This window comes from Rhincodon typus, chromosome 3 (genome assembly GCF_021869965.1).
Source record: "Rhincodon typus isolate 14 chromosome 3, sRhiTyp1.1, whole genome shotgun sequence".
NCBI classification, from domain to species: Eukaryota; Metazoa; Chordata; class Chondrichthyes; order Orectolobiformes; family Rhincodontidae; genus Rhincodon; species Rhincodon typus.
In genome coordinates, this window is record NC_063334.1 from 96,139,814 (window position 1) to 96,156,649 (window position 16,836).

The 16,836-nt window shown below is 42.7% G+C and overlaps 1 long non-coding RNA gene across 1 annotated transcript in view; it reads right to left on the reverse strand.

The window, feature by feature from the left end:
• LOC125481490 overlaps window positions 1-12,540 on the reverse strand; it is a 31,652-nt gene extending 19,112 nt beyond the window's left edge. The window contains exons 1-2 of the long non-coding RNA XR_007261359.1: window positions 12,266-12,540; window positions 11,010-11,186 (exon numbers count right to left, since the gene is read on the reverse strand). This is a non-coding gene — a long non-coding RNA (uncharacterized LOC125481490). The remainder of the gene's footprint in view (window positions 1-11,009; window positions 11,187-12,265) is intronic.
• Window positions 12,541-16,836: the final 4,296 nt, after the last annotated feature.

The window sequence follows — 16,836 nt, forward strand, 5'->3', positions numbered from 1 at the left end:
AGGCCCGAAACATCAGCTTTCCTGCTCCCCTGATGCTGCTTGGCCTGCTGTGTTCATCCAGCTCTACACCTTGGTATCTCAACTGAAATCTATGATTGCTTGACTTGGTGCAGTTGTCTCCCCAGTTATCCACCACTAAATACAATCAGTCTTGGCTGGGACGTCAAAACAACTCCTCTGCATTAAAGACCTTCTCTCATTTGCTGTCATTTTCCCCTTATCCTCCCACAGTACCACCCCTGCATGACCTCAGTGGTGCCTTCTCACTCATTCAGATCACAACATGTTTCCCCAAACGCACCAGCCCTTCCAGTCGTGCCACCCACTTAAGTCTTGTTCAGTTGCACCCCACCCCCTTCATGACATTGCAGAAGACTTCCCACAGAAGTGACACTGTGCTGGACATCCATGTCCTCACCCCCTCCAATGAAAGGATTCTTGCCTTGGTGGTAAAAGACAGAGGTGGAGACATCCATGTCCCAATACCTGAGTAGGTGACACTTGTCATCCCACTGCCATGGTGACATTAACTAGGCATTGAATACCAGTACTAACCAGTGGCTGCAACACATTCTGCCTCTGAGGTATTACAGGTGGATCCATCCTCCCATGGACCAACATGTTCTTCTCAAAAGGAGAGATCCTCAATTTCCCCTGGATCATCATGGGGAAACACTGCAGGGACTGTCGTCTGCACTGCCCCTTGCCTCCCCAGCAGCACAGATGCTGGCATCTTACTGGGTTTTGTGAGGACACCCACTATGCAGCTCCAGACATGGGTGTCAGAGGGCTGCCAGAGACCAGGCACCTGTTGAGCACCTAGCAGATGATGACCCTATGATGGATCTCATTCAGATGCACAGGGATGAGCAGCAGTGTCAGGCAGACAGACATTCAGGACTCACTGACTTATGTTCCAACAAGGACCAGGAGCCAAAACATTAAACAGGAAATTTTGTTATGGAAATGTTTATTCTACAGGCAGCATGGTTAGAATTAGCTGTTTCCCACCCAAAATGGCCAGTGATGTCACCATTATGTCATGTGATTGGACTGTTAATGTGACAGTCCACCATACTTGCACAACTACATAAATCCATCCCCTTTACATGAGCGATTGCAATGCAAACATTCACAATATTTACAGGAATCGACAGGAATGTTGATTCCTGTAAATATTGTGAATGTCTGTATTCCTGTTGATTCCTGTGTGGCTGTCCATGCTCCTCAGGCATCTGTTTACTTTTTCCATTGGCTTTAACCTCTGGTGTTTGAGGTGTACTAGGAACATCATTGGGGTTTGTCTTTTCCTGAGATCATTTAATATTCAGAGGTTTGCATAACGTCGTGGTATTCTCCACTACGGTATTGTCTCCCTCAGATGGTTTAGTTACTGTTCTGTCCTCTGGTATATCCAGGTCTCTGGCAGTTATTTGTGGATCTTCAATTAATGTAGCTTCTGGCACATTCGTTCTGGTTGCCAAGAGTTGATCTGCATGTCTCCTCCCTGCAAATCATCTCTTGTCTGTGTGGTGTAGGAGACCAATCCAGTCTGTACTCCAATGTTGGCTGGTCCCACTTCTCACCAGTAAGGTACTTCTTCACCAAAATTTCTTGAACTTTTTGAAAAATGTGGCATTTGGCTTTATTGTCTTATTCCTCTAGTTTCCTGTCAATAATGTCTTTCGTCATGGGAGATTTACCATGAATAGTGTCATCGAGTGGGTTAACAAAAATTGGCTATGTCCCTTGGATAATGATCCATGTTCTTGAGTTACTTTAAAGGAATGTTTCACAGGAACCTGTGAACAGGAGTAGGCCATTTCAGGCCCCTCCGAGCTTGTTCCACCATCCCGTGAGATTTTGACTGATCTGTGGCCTAACTGCATATACCTGCCTTTGGCCTTTGCTAAACAAGATTTATATTTCCTACTTTAAAATTAACAACTAATCCAGCATTCACTCCGTAAGAGAGTTCCAAACATCTACCACATTTTGCGTATTGAAGTGCTTCCTAACTTCTCTCCTGAACAGTCTGGCCCTAATTCTCTGGCTATACGCCTAGTTCTAGAATTCCCAACCAGTGGAAATAGTTTATCTTTATCTACCTTTCTTTTCCTGCTTCATTGTCTGAACAAATGTTTCTGCCAAACCATTTATGACTGAATGATAAGGAACTGATTGGATATGTTAAATTGCACTCTGCTTTAAGTAGTTTTATACCACAAGAGTTTACAGACTATGGACCATTATCACTAACAAGTTGTTCTGGATAACCATTCCTCACAACGATCCACCCCAATCTTTCAATAGTTTTCTCTGAAGATGCCATCTTCATGATAGCAACTTCAGGCCATTTAGTAAATACATCAATCACTGAAAAATATTTGCCCTTCAACAGGTCCTGCATAGCCAATATAGATTCTTTGCCATAGCCTTACTGGCCACTGTCATGGGTGTAATGGCAGTAATAGGGGTAGATTGCACAAGCCACTTACATTTTTCTGAAGAAGGGTCTAGGCCCGAAACGTCAGCTTTCCTGCTCCTCTGATGCTGCTTGGCCTGCTGTGTTCATCCAGCTCTACACCTTGTTATCTTACATTCCCACCTTCTCAGTTTTGGAGTTGCGCCCTCACTACAAAATAGCATCTGGCTATCTCCTTCATTCTGACAATGCCACAGTGACCTTCGTGCAGTTTCCTTAGCTTTGGTGGAATGATGACCCTCATTTCCAGAGGAGACATCTTGCTTATGGATATTTCAAACTTCTATGTGACACATGGCTTCAATTCTGTGTTGGTCCTGTGATCTTTCACAGAGTACAATGTTCATTACTTCTGATTGTGGTTAATTGGTAAGATGGGGGTGGAGTAGGGCTTCTCAGATCAGGTCTCGTCTGCTCCGTTCACTTTTCTTTGTTTTCATTTATTTTACTCATCTCTTGTTAAAAATCTCAGTTGTGGCAAAAGCATCGGCAGCAGTAAGTGAGCCCAGTGCGGACTTGCGGTCGTGTCGGTGAGTCTGGGCTCCTAACGGCTTTTGCATTGATGAGGTGGTCCTCGTGCCAACTCATGGTTGCTGCGGCTGAGGTGAGTTTTGGGTTCTCATTGGGGTCTGCATCCAGTGCAGATTCATGGAGGCAGTGGCGGATGTGGAGTTACGAGACCCAGCGGCAGCAGCTAGTTCAAATGGTAACCTTTGGATCAAAATGGGTCAGGACTTCTGACATTATCAAAGCCTCTTTGGCTTGTGTAAAGGCTCTTTCACATTTATCTTCTCATTCCCAAATCTTGTTTGCCAAAATAAATTGTGCAATGGCTTGAGAATGATTGATTGTAATATTTGGGTCAAACCTGTCATTGTAGTCTCACAAGTCCAAAGATGATCATAGCTGGTTTACATTTTTTAGGTGCTAGTACCTCACTTTTATGGCTTTTACTTTTGAAGGTGAATTGTGTAGTCCCTGATCGTCAATGACATGGCCTAAATATTTGATGGAAGATTTAGAAGATTCACATTTGGTTTTCCTCACTCTTAGTCCATGATCTTCAAATTTCTGCTGTATAGCATCTAAATTGTGGAGGTGCTTTTTTTTGTTTCTCCTCATGACTGAAATATCATCTAGGTAACACTGGACACCTTCTAATCCACCTAAAATCTGATCCATGGTTCATCAGAAGCAAGGAGTTGCAGATGTGATTCAAAACAGAAGTCTCTTGTATTTGAATAGTCATTTGTGTCGCGGTCATCAAGTATTTCTGTGACTCCAGATCTACATTCATCTGTAGATAGACTTGAGTGAGGTAATTTTTACTAAAAAGCTGACTCCCACCTTGTCCGGAAAATAGGTCCTTGATTAAAGGCAAAGGATACTGCTAAGTACACAATACTGGGTTAATGATGATGTTAAAGTCAATATAAATGCACACCAATCCATCTTCCTTCATCACTGGTATGATAGTTGTGGCCCATTCACCAACATTTATGGGTTCAAAGGCTCCTGTCTTGACCAGTCTCTCTTTCTGCTTTGATCTTTGGCTTGATTGCATGAGGCACTGATCTATCCTTGCAACATTTTGCTTGATGCTCATCCTTGATTTTTAATTTTCTAGTGACCTTTTCCATGCTTTGCAGATCCTCATTGAAAACAATGGCATGTTTCTTTAGAATTTATGATAGATCAGTCTCAGAATCTAATGAGTAAATTAATTTAGCCAAGTTGAGTTTGATATTCCCTGACCAGATTATTTTCAATAAAGTTGTAAAATTTATTTGGTAACGTGCCAAGGACAAATCTTCAGCATGACTGTATGATTGAAAATTCACATTGATACAAGCCTTTAAGTCACCAGTTCATCTGTGTACAATATTTAAGGGTTGCAGCACAATGTACTTCGGCTGTATCTGATGCATACTTTCAGGTATCAATGAAACTGCTGCTCTAGTGTCCATCTCCATGCTTGCCATTCAGAAAGTGAGTGACGCTATATCCGTTGGTGTCACCAGCAATGGCACTATGTTTAATATCAGCTCCTCTTCAGACCAAGAGTCTGGGCTTTACTTGTGCCTTTTATTTTTACACCATGTAGATTTTCTTCTTACTCTTCAGTTTCTGTACATTTGCTGAATGTTGTTCAAGTTTCTTCCCCAAACGTAGTCTTTTTTGTTGCAGTTTCTGCATTAACCTTTTTCATATCAATAATTTGTTGCTGTGTGACCTGTTTGTTCACATTGGCAGCATCGAGTTTGTACTGGTGTTTGTCTCTCAGCTGTTATTTTGTGAACTCTCATGCTCGAGCTTAGCTGTGGCGCTTCCTTGGCTGCTAATTCCATCAAGACTGCTACTTCCAATGTTTTCTTTAAATCTAGTTTCCTCTGGATTGCATCACATCTGAAACTATATACCAGTCTGTCTCTGACAGCAGAATTCTGAGACAACATAATGATGCTAACTTCTTTAAAATTACTGTGAACTGGGCGATCGATTCACTATCATGCTGGTTGCACGAACTTTTCAGCAATCCCCATTGGCTTTCATGAAAAATGGTCCTGTGGGATTCCTACTGTTTCTTCTTAAGATTTGGAAGATGGCTTCTCTGGCTGTATCAGACTCCTTGTGGGGTTAAAAGATTTTCCCTCTATAATACACAGGGACAACTTCAATTTTGCTTAGCTGGAACAAAATAACAGAGTTTCTCATCTCTATATTTTCAACATACAGTATTAAGGTGCCAAACTTTCCTGCACATTTTTAAAATGGGAAGGGCCTGTAGGAAAGTGTGACATCTTTTTTGGCAGAAAGAATAAAACAGAAGCATACCATCTAAACAGTGAAAGGAGGTTGCAGAGCTCTGAGGTAGAGAGAGATCTAGGTATCCTAGTGCATGAACCTGCAGGTTTACATTCAGGTACAGCAAATAATTGGGAAAGCTTATAGAATGTTATGTTTACTGTGAGGCAAACTGAATTCAAGAGTTGTGCTTCAGTTTTACAGGACATTGGTGAGACCACATGTGGAGTACTGTGTACAGTGCTGATCACCATACTTACAGGAGGATGTCAATGCGTTGGAAGTAATTCAGGAATAGTTTACTTGAATAATACCTGGAATAAGTGGAATGCCTTATGATGAAAGCTAGAAAGGCAAAGCCTGTATCCTCTGGAGTTTAGAAAATAGATGACATAATTAAAATATACAAGATCCTGAGGGACTTGACCGGGTGGATGTTAACAGGATGTTTCTTCTTAGAATATTAGAATTTGAGATACAGAAGGAGCAATTCGACCCATCATGTCTGTACCAGCTCCCAAAAGAGCTATCCAGTTAGTCCCATTCTCCAACCCTATCTCCATAGCCCTCTAACTTCGTCACTTTCAAACATATACCCAGGTCTCTTCTGAAACCTCTTACGGAATCTGCCTCCACCACTCTCCCAGGCAGCACATTCCAAATCCTAATTTCCTGAATACCGAAGATTCTCCTCATGTCACTCATAGCTCTCTTGCTGACATTCTTGAAACTGTGACCCCTAGTTACTGACATACCAACTTATGGAAACAGAATATCCTTTTCACCATTTTGTGGGAGAATCTAGAACTAGGGTTCATGGTTTAAAAACAAAGGGGCACCAATTTAAGACCGACTTGAGAAACCTTTTTTTCTCTCAGGAAATTGGGTGTCTTTGGAATTCAAGATTAGTAATCAAGAATCAAGGACATCAAAGATTATTAGGGGTATAGAGAAATGTAGAGTTATGGTTAAAATCAGATCAACCATGATCTTATTTAAGGATGGAGCAAACTTGAAGTGATGAGTGGCTAACTTGCTTGTGTGTTTGTATGTTGTACATAAATTGTTGATCATCATATCAGATTTAAACAGTTTGTTTGCTATACTCTTATGTCCACAGTTTATTTTGAAAACACTTTCACGATTACAGTTTATTTCACAACCAGTAGTATGTAAATAGTTATAACTTTTCATAAGCTGTTGTGTTTCACTATGCATGTGGTTGTCCCTGCCTTTGTTGTGACTGTACACACTTGGTAACGCCCTGCAGAATTATTCCTTAACAAGGTCATTAATGAAGCGCAGTGATTGGGGATCTGCAGTTATCCAAATTTATCAAGCAGGAGCAGGGGTAGCAATGAATCTACATGGCATCGGCTCCCTCTAACTCATTGGCCTCCCACGTCCTTATCATTGCCTGGTGTTTGGCTGGTCGGGTATACAGGAGTGTACATCTCGGGGAGATCACTGGCACTGACAGTGACATTGAGTCGCGACCGAGACAGTTAATGCTGCGGGAGGTAGTTGCCTTGCAATCCTGTATGAACCACATTATGTGTTGGAGGGCAATGTTTTTCCTGAGAAAACCTAGTGAATGGGTGGAGATACAGGCCTCCCTCACAAGTCAGCTCACTTACTGCACCTATGGTGAGACTTTTCACAGTCACTCTCCTCCACATAGTGTACTATTGATGTGCTTGACGATTGATATGACAGCAAGTGGTCCTCCGAGTAGCTTTCAGCCTCAACGTCAGGCCTTTCCTTTCCATGTGTCCAGGCTGTTGACCTCACAGGCTACATATGTCCTTTGGTCAGCACTGAAGCCGCGATTAAAACTGCCTACTTGTCCCCACCTTTCACCAGTGACCCCACTTCCCCTGTCTGTGGACATGGTGATGAAATGATTGTGGCCCATCCCCTCGAGTGACCGGATCTGCCAGCATTGGCCCCGAGTTACTCAGACCCCGGTCTAGTGAAGGCACATAACCCAGACCATGAGGGTTCTCAGCCCTGAAAGGACCCCTATGGAGAAACAGGATTGGCTATGACTCACTCCCTGTAACATGGAGGCATGGTGCCCCTGTGCAGTTCCACCTGATCCAATACCTGATTGTGATTGATGACTGGGAATGCTATTGGAGGCTGTTCTTGACTAACTGTACTGGGCTGCGTTGACTTTGCTGCAGACACACCCCTAAGACTTTCAGACATGTTGCACTGCTTGCTGCAAATGCTGTGTGCTTTGTGTGAATATTCTAGCACCATGTGGCCTCGGTGATGTGACACGCTGACATAAAACATGATACACAGACTCTTGACTGAGGATAGCTGTACAGAGTGGTGACCTGCCTGGTTGTCTGATGTGCCAATCACAAATGCAAGGCAAGACTTGGCAGGGGAAGGTATGCATGGTGAGGGCATGACAGTAGGCATCTGGTGAGTGTGTGTAGAGGGCAAGAAAGCACCCCAGCAGTCAGCCTGGTAAAATCCATGTCATAATTTCCTTGCTCTGTGTGGAACATCTACTTTGTACAGCCACACACTGCTCGTATCCAGTGTGTCCTCTTAGACCACTGTGCCTTTACAGGGGCACAGTACCAGCACATTGGAGGATAGTGACAATGACTCCTAAAAGTGGAGTGCGAGTGCCAGTGTCCATGGTAGAAGGGTCTTGAGGTTTGTGGATCATGCCGTACTCTCCAGTGGACAACATGGATCATGTGGAGCAAACCAAGTTAAATCCACCAAAACCCACTCTAGTTTCCATGTTGAGGTTTCCCAATGGCCAGTTTGGTAAGATTGCAAGCTGTGTTGTTAACAAGCAATAAAGAAGGAATTGGGAATTTAGCATTCCCTGGTGAGAATCTTGCCACACGCTTGAGCTAAGGGAGCAAGTTGTGGTGAAACAATCTCAACATCTGAGATTAGCATCTTACCCGGAGTCTACCATTCATCTTGCTATACAAGGCTCTGAGCAACGTGGGCTAAGATTCCATCCTATGACTCTGTGACTCATACATGAACATGCACAAAGTTCCATAAGGTGGCAATGTAACAACATAAATTCAAGTGTTACTCATCTGCTATGTATATATACCTGTGATATGTAACTGTACATGATCTACAGTGTTCTGTATAATGCAGCATTGCTGCCCATTCTGCAGATTTGTAAGCCACTCTCAAATTCTTCAATTCTCCATACAAGAAACTCAGCCTGTCCTTGAATGTTGCCAAAATTAAAATTATATCATGCACCTGGTCAACTAAATGTTCCACTTCCTTTACATGTTGGAGGAGAGACTTTGGAACATTTTGAGGACTTCTGCCATCACTACATTAGCTCCCTGGTAAGTCCACCATTTTGAGAGGGGATCCAACACTGGATCAGCTGCCTCAATTTGGCTTTCCACAAACTCTATGGAATTGCATGTTTGACAACAATGACCTCCAGGATTCAACAACAGTACTCGTGTACAGAGCAGTTAGAGAGTTTAGTGGTGTAGTGTAAAGACAACAATCTCTCCCTCAATGTCAGCAAAATGAAGGAGCTGGTAAACACATTCTGCAAGTTGGGGAGGACACACCCTTGTCTGTATCAATGGTGCTGAGGTAGAGTGGTTGATGGCTTCCAGTTCCTAGAAGTAAATATCACCAACAATCTATCCTGGTCCATCATGTCAATGCTACAGTCAAGAAAGCACACCACTGTCTCTACTTCCTCATAAGGCTAAGGAAATTCAGCATGTCCCCAATGACTGTTACCAACTTTTATAGATGTACTATAGAAAGCATTTTATCCGGATTCATCACGGCTTGGAATGGCAATTGCTCTGCCCAAGACCACAAGAAATCACAGAGTTGTGAACACAGCCCAGTCCATCACGCAAACCAGCCTTCCTTCCACTAACTTCATCTACACTTCCCGCTGCCTTGGGAGAGCAGCCAACATAATACAAGACTCCTCCACCCTCTTCCATTAGGCAAAAGATACAAGTTTGAAAACACATACTAGCCGATTCAAGAAGAGCTTCTTCCCCACTGAGATTGCAGACTTGCTCGCCAAGCCAGTGTGTTTAATTGCAGACATTTCACCACCCTGTTAGGTAACATTGTCAATGCACCTCCGGTGAAGCTTCGGTGTTCTGTCCCTCCTTATTTATATGTCTTGGTTTGCTGGGGAGGTTGGCATTACTTCCGGTTCTGTTTTTCAGTGGTTTGCATAGGGGGTCCAGTTGAATGTGTTTGTTGACGGAGTTCCGGTTGGAATGCCAGGCCTCCAGGAATTCCCTGGTATGTCTCTGTTTGGCTCGTGCTATTATGGATGTGTGGTCCCAGTCGAATTAATGTCCTTCTTTGTCTGGGACAGAACACCAACGCTTCACCGGAGGCACACTGACGATGTTACCAAGCAGGGTGATGAAATGTCTGCAACCAAGCAGGGTGATGAAATGTCTGCAACCAAACCCACCAGCTCAGCGAGCAAGTCTCCAACCTCATCCACAATCCGAGCTACAAATCTTCTCAAAAACCTCTTCCCCACTGTTATCAGACTTATGAATGGACTTCTCATATTAGAATTGATCTTTCTCTGCACCTTCTCTGTAACTGTAACACTATATTCTGCATTCTTTTCTATTACCTTGATGTACTTACGTAAGTTATGATTTGCCTGGTTAGCATGCAAAGCTTTTCACATTCTCAGTACATGTGACAATAATAAAATAATTCAAACCAACTTGTCATTACTGTGTTAGTGTATGCAGCAAGAACTCAACTGTGCACAGTTGACATAGAGAGACATAGTGGCATCCTGGTGATGTCACTGGCCTAGCACTCCAGACACCCAGGCTAATGCTGTGGTAGTTGTTGGAATTTAGATTCAAGCTTTAAAAAGGATCTGCAATTGAAATGGTGACCATAAAATTGCCACTGATTGCTGTAAAAAAAATAACTATTTGGTTCACTGCTCACTCTTAGGAAAGGGAATTGGCCATCCTTACCTGGTCTGGCCAACATGTGACTCCAGACCAACAGCAATATGCTTGACTCTTAACTGCCCTCTGAAATCGCATGTTTCTAGGGCAAGTTAAGTGTACACCGGTGACACCCTCATCCCTGAAAGAATAAAGAAAAAAAGTGAGAGAGAAATTCTATCAGCAACACCTTCACTGCATCCTTCAAATTCAGTGAAAAGACGGTGACACCAGAATTCGTTCAAATGTTGAAGCCAGATTTGAAAGACTTTGATGGACTGGCAAGTGTGTCCAGGTGGCCAAAAGTTGTCTCCTCCATCAGGTCCTGTTCTTTTAGCTCCCAAATGGTCAATGTTCCAAGGGAGGATGCAGAACATGCTCCAAAGATACTCTACAACACTCTGAAGCACAGAAACATTAATCTTAATGATAAGGACGAGCTTGCTACCGATTATTCAGAATGATGACAAGTTGTCTATTAAACTGCATCATGCTTTACTGATGAGGCGTAGTGATGGTGGAAAGAGAAAGAAAAAGGAAGCTAGTCTTGTAAGCCCGATCCAAAATGAGTTGGAACATACATGCATCAAGAATCACCCTCTTCATTCACAAGAAAACCACGTCAGAATCTTGTGACTCTGATTAGAGGTCATCTTTGAAAGCGGGAAAATTGGTGATACCAATCTGACACATCATTCTCAAAAACAAGAAAATACAATAAATATTTGAATTTTAATCTGTATTACCTTTGAATATCATTTTTTGCAACAGTAATGCTTCTATCTGTAATGTTGTTTTCTAATAATTCTTTGTTGATTTAATGTTCTCTGCTATTTATGGCAACTTGCTCCTGTTCATTTCCTGGTGGTACGCATAAGATGTCTAAGAGTTGCTTAGAAACTAAAGTCTTCATCTTCATTGTCCTAGAAATGTACAATGGAGATTGAGAATTTTAAAGGGTTTTTAAAAAATGCTTTGCTATGTGTACAGGTCGTTCTCCTATGACGTGATTGTTGCATCCTGAGAGACCTGGCCCTATAGAAAAATCACACTATAGAAAATTGCCATAGAAAATCACATTATAGGGAAATCGCTATAGAAAATCACTATACCCGTACAGCAGAAAGTTTGCATTATCCAAACAGCATCCACTATTCATCAATCGCGTTACAGCCAATTCGGGTTAACAAAACACATGTTATAGCAGAACCACCTGTATCTACTCGCTGTAGTTGTCTGAAGTCAACCCCATAACATTTTCAATGTTACATAAAATGAAAAAATAATGGCACGTTAGATTGAAATCATCCAATTAATTCTGTTAGATATTCATCTATTCTATTTCTCATAGTCAAATGCTTGGTCTCCTGCGCCATAATGGGACCTAACAGAAAACAGAACGAGAGTCAATGGGAATCGGGGGAAGACGCTCTGCTGGTTGTCCTTTGTGCCAGGTATGACTCCAATGTTTGTTGGAGGTTTGTCATTATAGCTCCAGGACACACTATGGGAGTTTTTTTACCTTGGTATCCTTGGCCCAGCCATCTTTGACTGTTTCGTTACTGAGCTTCTCTCCACCATAAGATCAGAAATGGGGAATGTTTGCTGATTGGTGCTAAATATTGCACATTCATGGCTCATCAAATACTGAAGTAATTCATGTCCAAATGCAAGATGTGGACCACATCTAGGTTTGGGTCAGCAAGTGGCAAATGACACTTGTGCCACACAAGTATCAAGGAATGGCCATCTCCAAAAAGAGACCCTTGACCATCGTCCCTTGACATTCAACGGCATTAACTTCACAGAAATCCCCACTATCAGCATTCTAGGGTGCCTATTGACCAAAACCTCAACTGGACTCACCATATAAATACAGTAGCTACAACAGCAGCTGAAAATTAGGAATCTTTCAGTTTGTAATGCACCTCCTGACTCCCCTAAGCTTGTCCACTGTCTGTAAGGCACAAGTCAGCAGTGTGATAGAAAACTCCCCACTTACCTGAACGAGTGCAGCTCCAACAACATTCAAGAAGGTTGACACCATCCAGGAGAAAGCAGCCCACTTCACAGGCAACACATCTACAAAAATTCACTTTCTCCACCACTGATGCACAGTAGCAGCAGTGTATTTCATCTACAAGATGCACCACACAAATTTGTTGTAGGTCTACCTCTGTTGTGTTCCTAGAAGGACCTGGAGACTGGTATTAAACAACAGGAACTTTACTAAGGAACTGTTTACTCTTGAAGCGGCAAAGGTTCGACTAGGCTGTTTCCGGCCTAAAATTGCAGGTGATGTCATCAATGCATCATGTGATTGGACTCTTAAAGTGACAGTCCACCATGCTTACACAGAGACACAACACCTTCCAATCTCACAACTCTGGCCATCCAAAAAAACAAAGGCAGCAGATACATGGGACCACCACCACCACCACCTGCAAGTTCCTCTCCAAGCCACATACCATCCTGACTTGGAAATATAACGCTTATACTTCATGTGTCAGTGGGTCAAAATCCTGGAATTCCCTCTTTAAAAGTATTGTGAGTCTACCTACTGAGAAGGATTACAGTGCTTCAAGAAGGCTGCTTTGTCGCACCTTCTCTAGGGCAACTAGGGATAACCAATAAATGATAGCCCAGCCAATAAAGCTCATGCTCTGAATTAATGAAGAAATTCATAGTGCATATTTCACCAATATTGTGGCATTGGCTTATGTATAACTGTCTGATAGTTACCACTAACAAATATAATGGTATGCGCCAGGAACTTGACAATTAGTGCAAAATACTTGTACTTTAAATACTCAAACACTAACAAAGAAAGTTCATGGGTGTTCTCCTAATTATCTGTTCGACAATTACAAAAGATCCACAGGAACCCCAGAAAAACAGTATATAGAAAAATTGAATCCCAAATGTTCTTTGTGGGTCTCCTGGAATAAGGAAGTACTTTAAAATGTTTACAAGTTACATTTTACCATCTGTGGGGCACTGTAATTTTACATCTTGATCAAATCCAGCCTCTGCGCCTAGACATGTGGAGCCATTATATAAACATAGCCAGAGAGATATTGCTCCTACCAGAGGAGCCACATGTGTTAATTTTGACTCTAATTATACCCTTTACCCTAAGTACAACCATATTCAGAATTGTATCAGCCAAGACATAAGCAAATTAAAGCACATGATTATAACAGAGTTTTCACATGGATCACTTTCTGTACCTTTGCACTGTTACTGCATAGGAGCTGTTGAGATGGCATGATAAATCAGAAGACAATGAAGCAAACTGAGAGGTGTCTTCAAAATCAAGACATGGTTTGATAGAGTAGACATGGAGATGATGTTTCCACCTGTGGGCAAGTGCATGTCTGAAATCTATAAATTTAAGATAATTACTAATAACTGCGATAAGGAAGTCAGGAGAAATGTCTTTACACAGAGAGTGGTGAAAACCTGGAACTTGCTGCCACATTGTGACAAACAATACATGGATGCCTTTAAGAGGAATCTCATAAAACGCATAAGTGAGGGGGCAATAGAGGGATAAATTAGAATCTTAGAACTTAGAATCCTTAAATGTTGACAGGGAGAGTTGAAGTAAGAGAAGACTTGTCTGTTGCATAAACAATAGCCTAGATTTGTTAGCCTGACTGGCTTTATTCTGTACCAAAACACGTATGTAATTCTATGTAAATTAATAACTTGAAAGGGACAAACTAAAATGTTTCCCAATTGAGAATGTGAAGCTGCTTTCGAATGTGGTGGTGAGAATACCTAATGCATTAGAATCCTAGAGCTCAATTTTACTCTCAGCTGGAATCCTCATCTTTCCAACACAAATGTCAGGGGTGAAGCCACACACTCTGGCAGTTTGTTTGCAGCAATTTTATGGTCAGTAGACTATTAATTTGGTCAAGCCGGGACTTCCGCACTCATTTTGAAACCTGTTATTTTATGGACAAAATGATTTTTAAAAAGGACAAACATCTTCAGAAAACCAGCGTGACACAAACAAGACCATCTGAATGAAATTATAATTTTATCTGAAGAGATGCAACAAGTCAACTGAGTCAGCCATTTGGAAACTGGCCTGTCCTGATTCAATGTACATATAACCTATAAAGGGTATACATTAGACATGAAAAATATCAAGCCTTTAGCTTGAAGAAACAAGAGTCAGACTCAGGAATACACAAAGGGACCCGTCTTCAAAAGCAGCTTTAGAGTGGCAGAAGAGAGAAAGAAATATGGTTTGGTAACAGCTAAGACCGCATGGGCAGAATGTATCCAGACCCTGAGCAACTTGATCTATGGTAAGAAATCACATGACAAGTCAAGTGAGGCTTTTCTTGATGTTGGAAGCAACAACTGTCACACTTTCCAACCAACCTCTCGGCGCTGAGATGAGATTCTCATTGATAAATGCTGCAAAGCCTATTAGTGGATATATTGCTCATTGTCACCTCATTATTAAGGGCAGCATTAGCACTGCTGCCTCAGTGCCAGGTACATAGGTTTGATTCTAACCTCAGACAACTTTCTGTGTGGAGTTTGCATGTTCTTCCTACATCTGGTTTTCTCCAGATGCTCTGGTTTCCTCCCACAGTCCAAAGATGTGCAGGTTAGGTTGATTGGCCATGGTAAATTTCCCTGTCATGTCCAGGGATGTGCAGGTTAGGTAGATTAGCCATGGAAAATATGGAGTTATGGGTGTGGGGATGGGGTGAGGTATGGGTGGGATGCTTTTCAAAGCTTTGATACAGACTTAATGGGCTGAATGGGCTTTATCTGCGCTGTATGGATTCTATAATTCAATGATTATTACTTAATCTCACTTGCAATACACTGCTCTACCTTACTTCACTTTGGAGTGCATTGGCAACTTTCATTGAAATGGTGCTGCAAGGTCACTTTGTGCGCAGATTCAAGCACCAAATGTATGGATTATACCAAGATGCATCTCAGGGTTGCTTGTTCAATCCCTTAGTGCTCAGTCAGTAAGCATCTACCTCAACGGTCAACACTGCTAAGCCTTGTCTTTGAATACTTGGTCCCCTCAACTGCATTGTAAAGGCTCGCAGTACTTCTGTCTTCCATTGCAAAAATAAAGCAGCTAAGGCAGCTTGTCAGGTTGGTTGGCAATCAGTGGGTTGGAAATATTGCTGAACGACACAGTGCTGCTTCAATCTCATACTTTCACCATGTGACAGCTGCATATATGGCAAGCACATCGCATTTGTTGCAAGCAAACAGTCATCTCACAAAGTCTAGGAGGAGTAGTCCTCAGTCTCATCCAGGTAGATACCTTTCAGGAGGTCCTGGCACAATACATTATTGACAGCCTCCAGTTCCAGTACAGGGGCTTGGACACGATCACTCAGCTGGCCGGGTGGTCAGGGTCAAGGGGCCTGTACTTCTACAACCTTGAGAGTGAGCTGCAGTCAGCTCAGTACAACCCATCTGGGGAGTCATCGGAAGCCAATGGGGGAGCCATACAGATTACCAGTCAGAGGTCTTGTCATCGTTTGAGCTGCCCAGCTAAGTCACACGAGGTGGTGGGCCATGGCCCGTCCTGGGGACCATCCACTAAATGTAGAGGGAGTTATTGGGGCCATTGCTGCAGGAGGAAGACTGGGGAATGTTATTGTGGGAACTGGATCCAGGAAGGCAGAGGGGATTACAATAGTGAAGGGGCAACTCAATATTGGGGGGAGACAATATGGGAGGAAAAGGGCTCATGGAGGGGATAAGGGAGTGTTGTTGCACCCTGGCTTCTATGAGTGGAGGCGGGGGGAGGAGAAACAGCATGTTTACTTGATATGCTTCAGCTGGGGTGGTCGAACAGACAGATGAAGATTCAGATAAATAAGTTGGGTGAGGACTTGGGAAAATGCGTAACCTATGGGGTTGGAGGGGGTGAGGGAATACCAGGAAGGGATATTTAAGGAGCTGTGGGTTCACCAAGATGGAGAGACGGAGTCCGAGACTTATTGTTCAAGAAGCAACCACTAATGCCATCCGTTGTTCCATATTGTAGTGGTATTATCATTGGACTGTTAATCCAGAAACCCAGGTAATCTTCTGGGGACCTGGGTTCAATTCCCGCCATGGCAGATGGTGGAATTTGAATTCAATAAATATCTGGAATTAACAGTCTAATGATGACTGAATCCATTGCTGATTGTTGGAAAACCCATCTGGTTCACTAATGTCCTTTAGGGAGGGAAACTGCCATCCTTACCTGGTCTGGCCTACACATGACTCCAGACCCACAACAATGTGGTTGACTCATAACTGCCTTCTAGCAATTAGGGATGGGCAATAAATGCCCTCATCCCATGAATGACTAAAGGAAAATAAAATGTAACAAGTGAGCACTGGAGACAGAAATGGCTGCAACCACACCAGGAGTTGGGGTGGGGGGTTAAGTTCTGTGAGGAAGTAGGGCTTCAAGTTCTAGAGATCTGAGGTCCTTCAAAGGACAACAACATTACACTGACACTCATCCACTGAAGCTGAGATACATCTGGGAGCACTATATTCCTTGAGCCATAGGCATTAGCC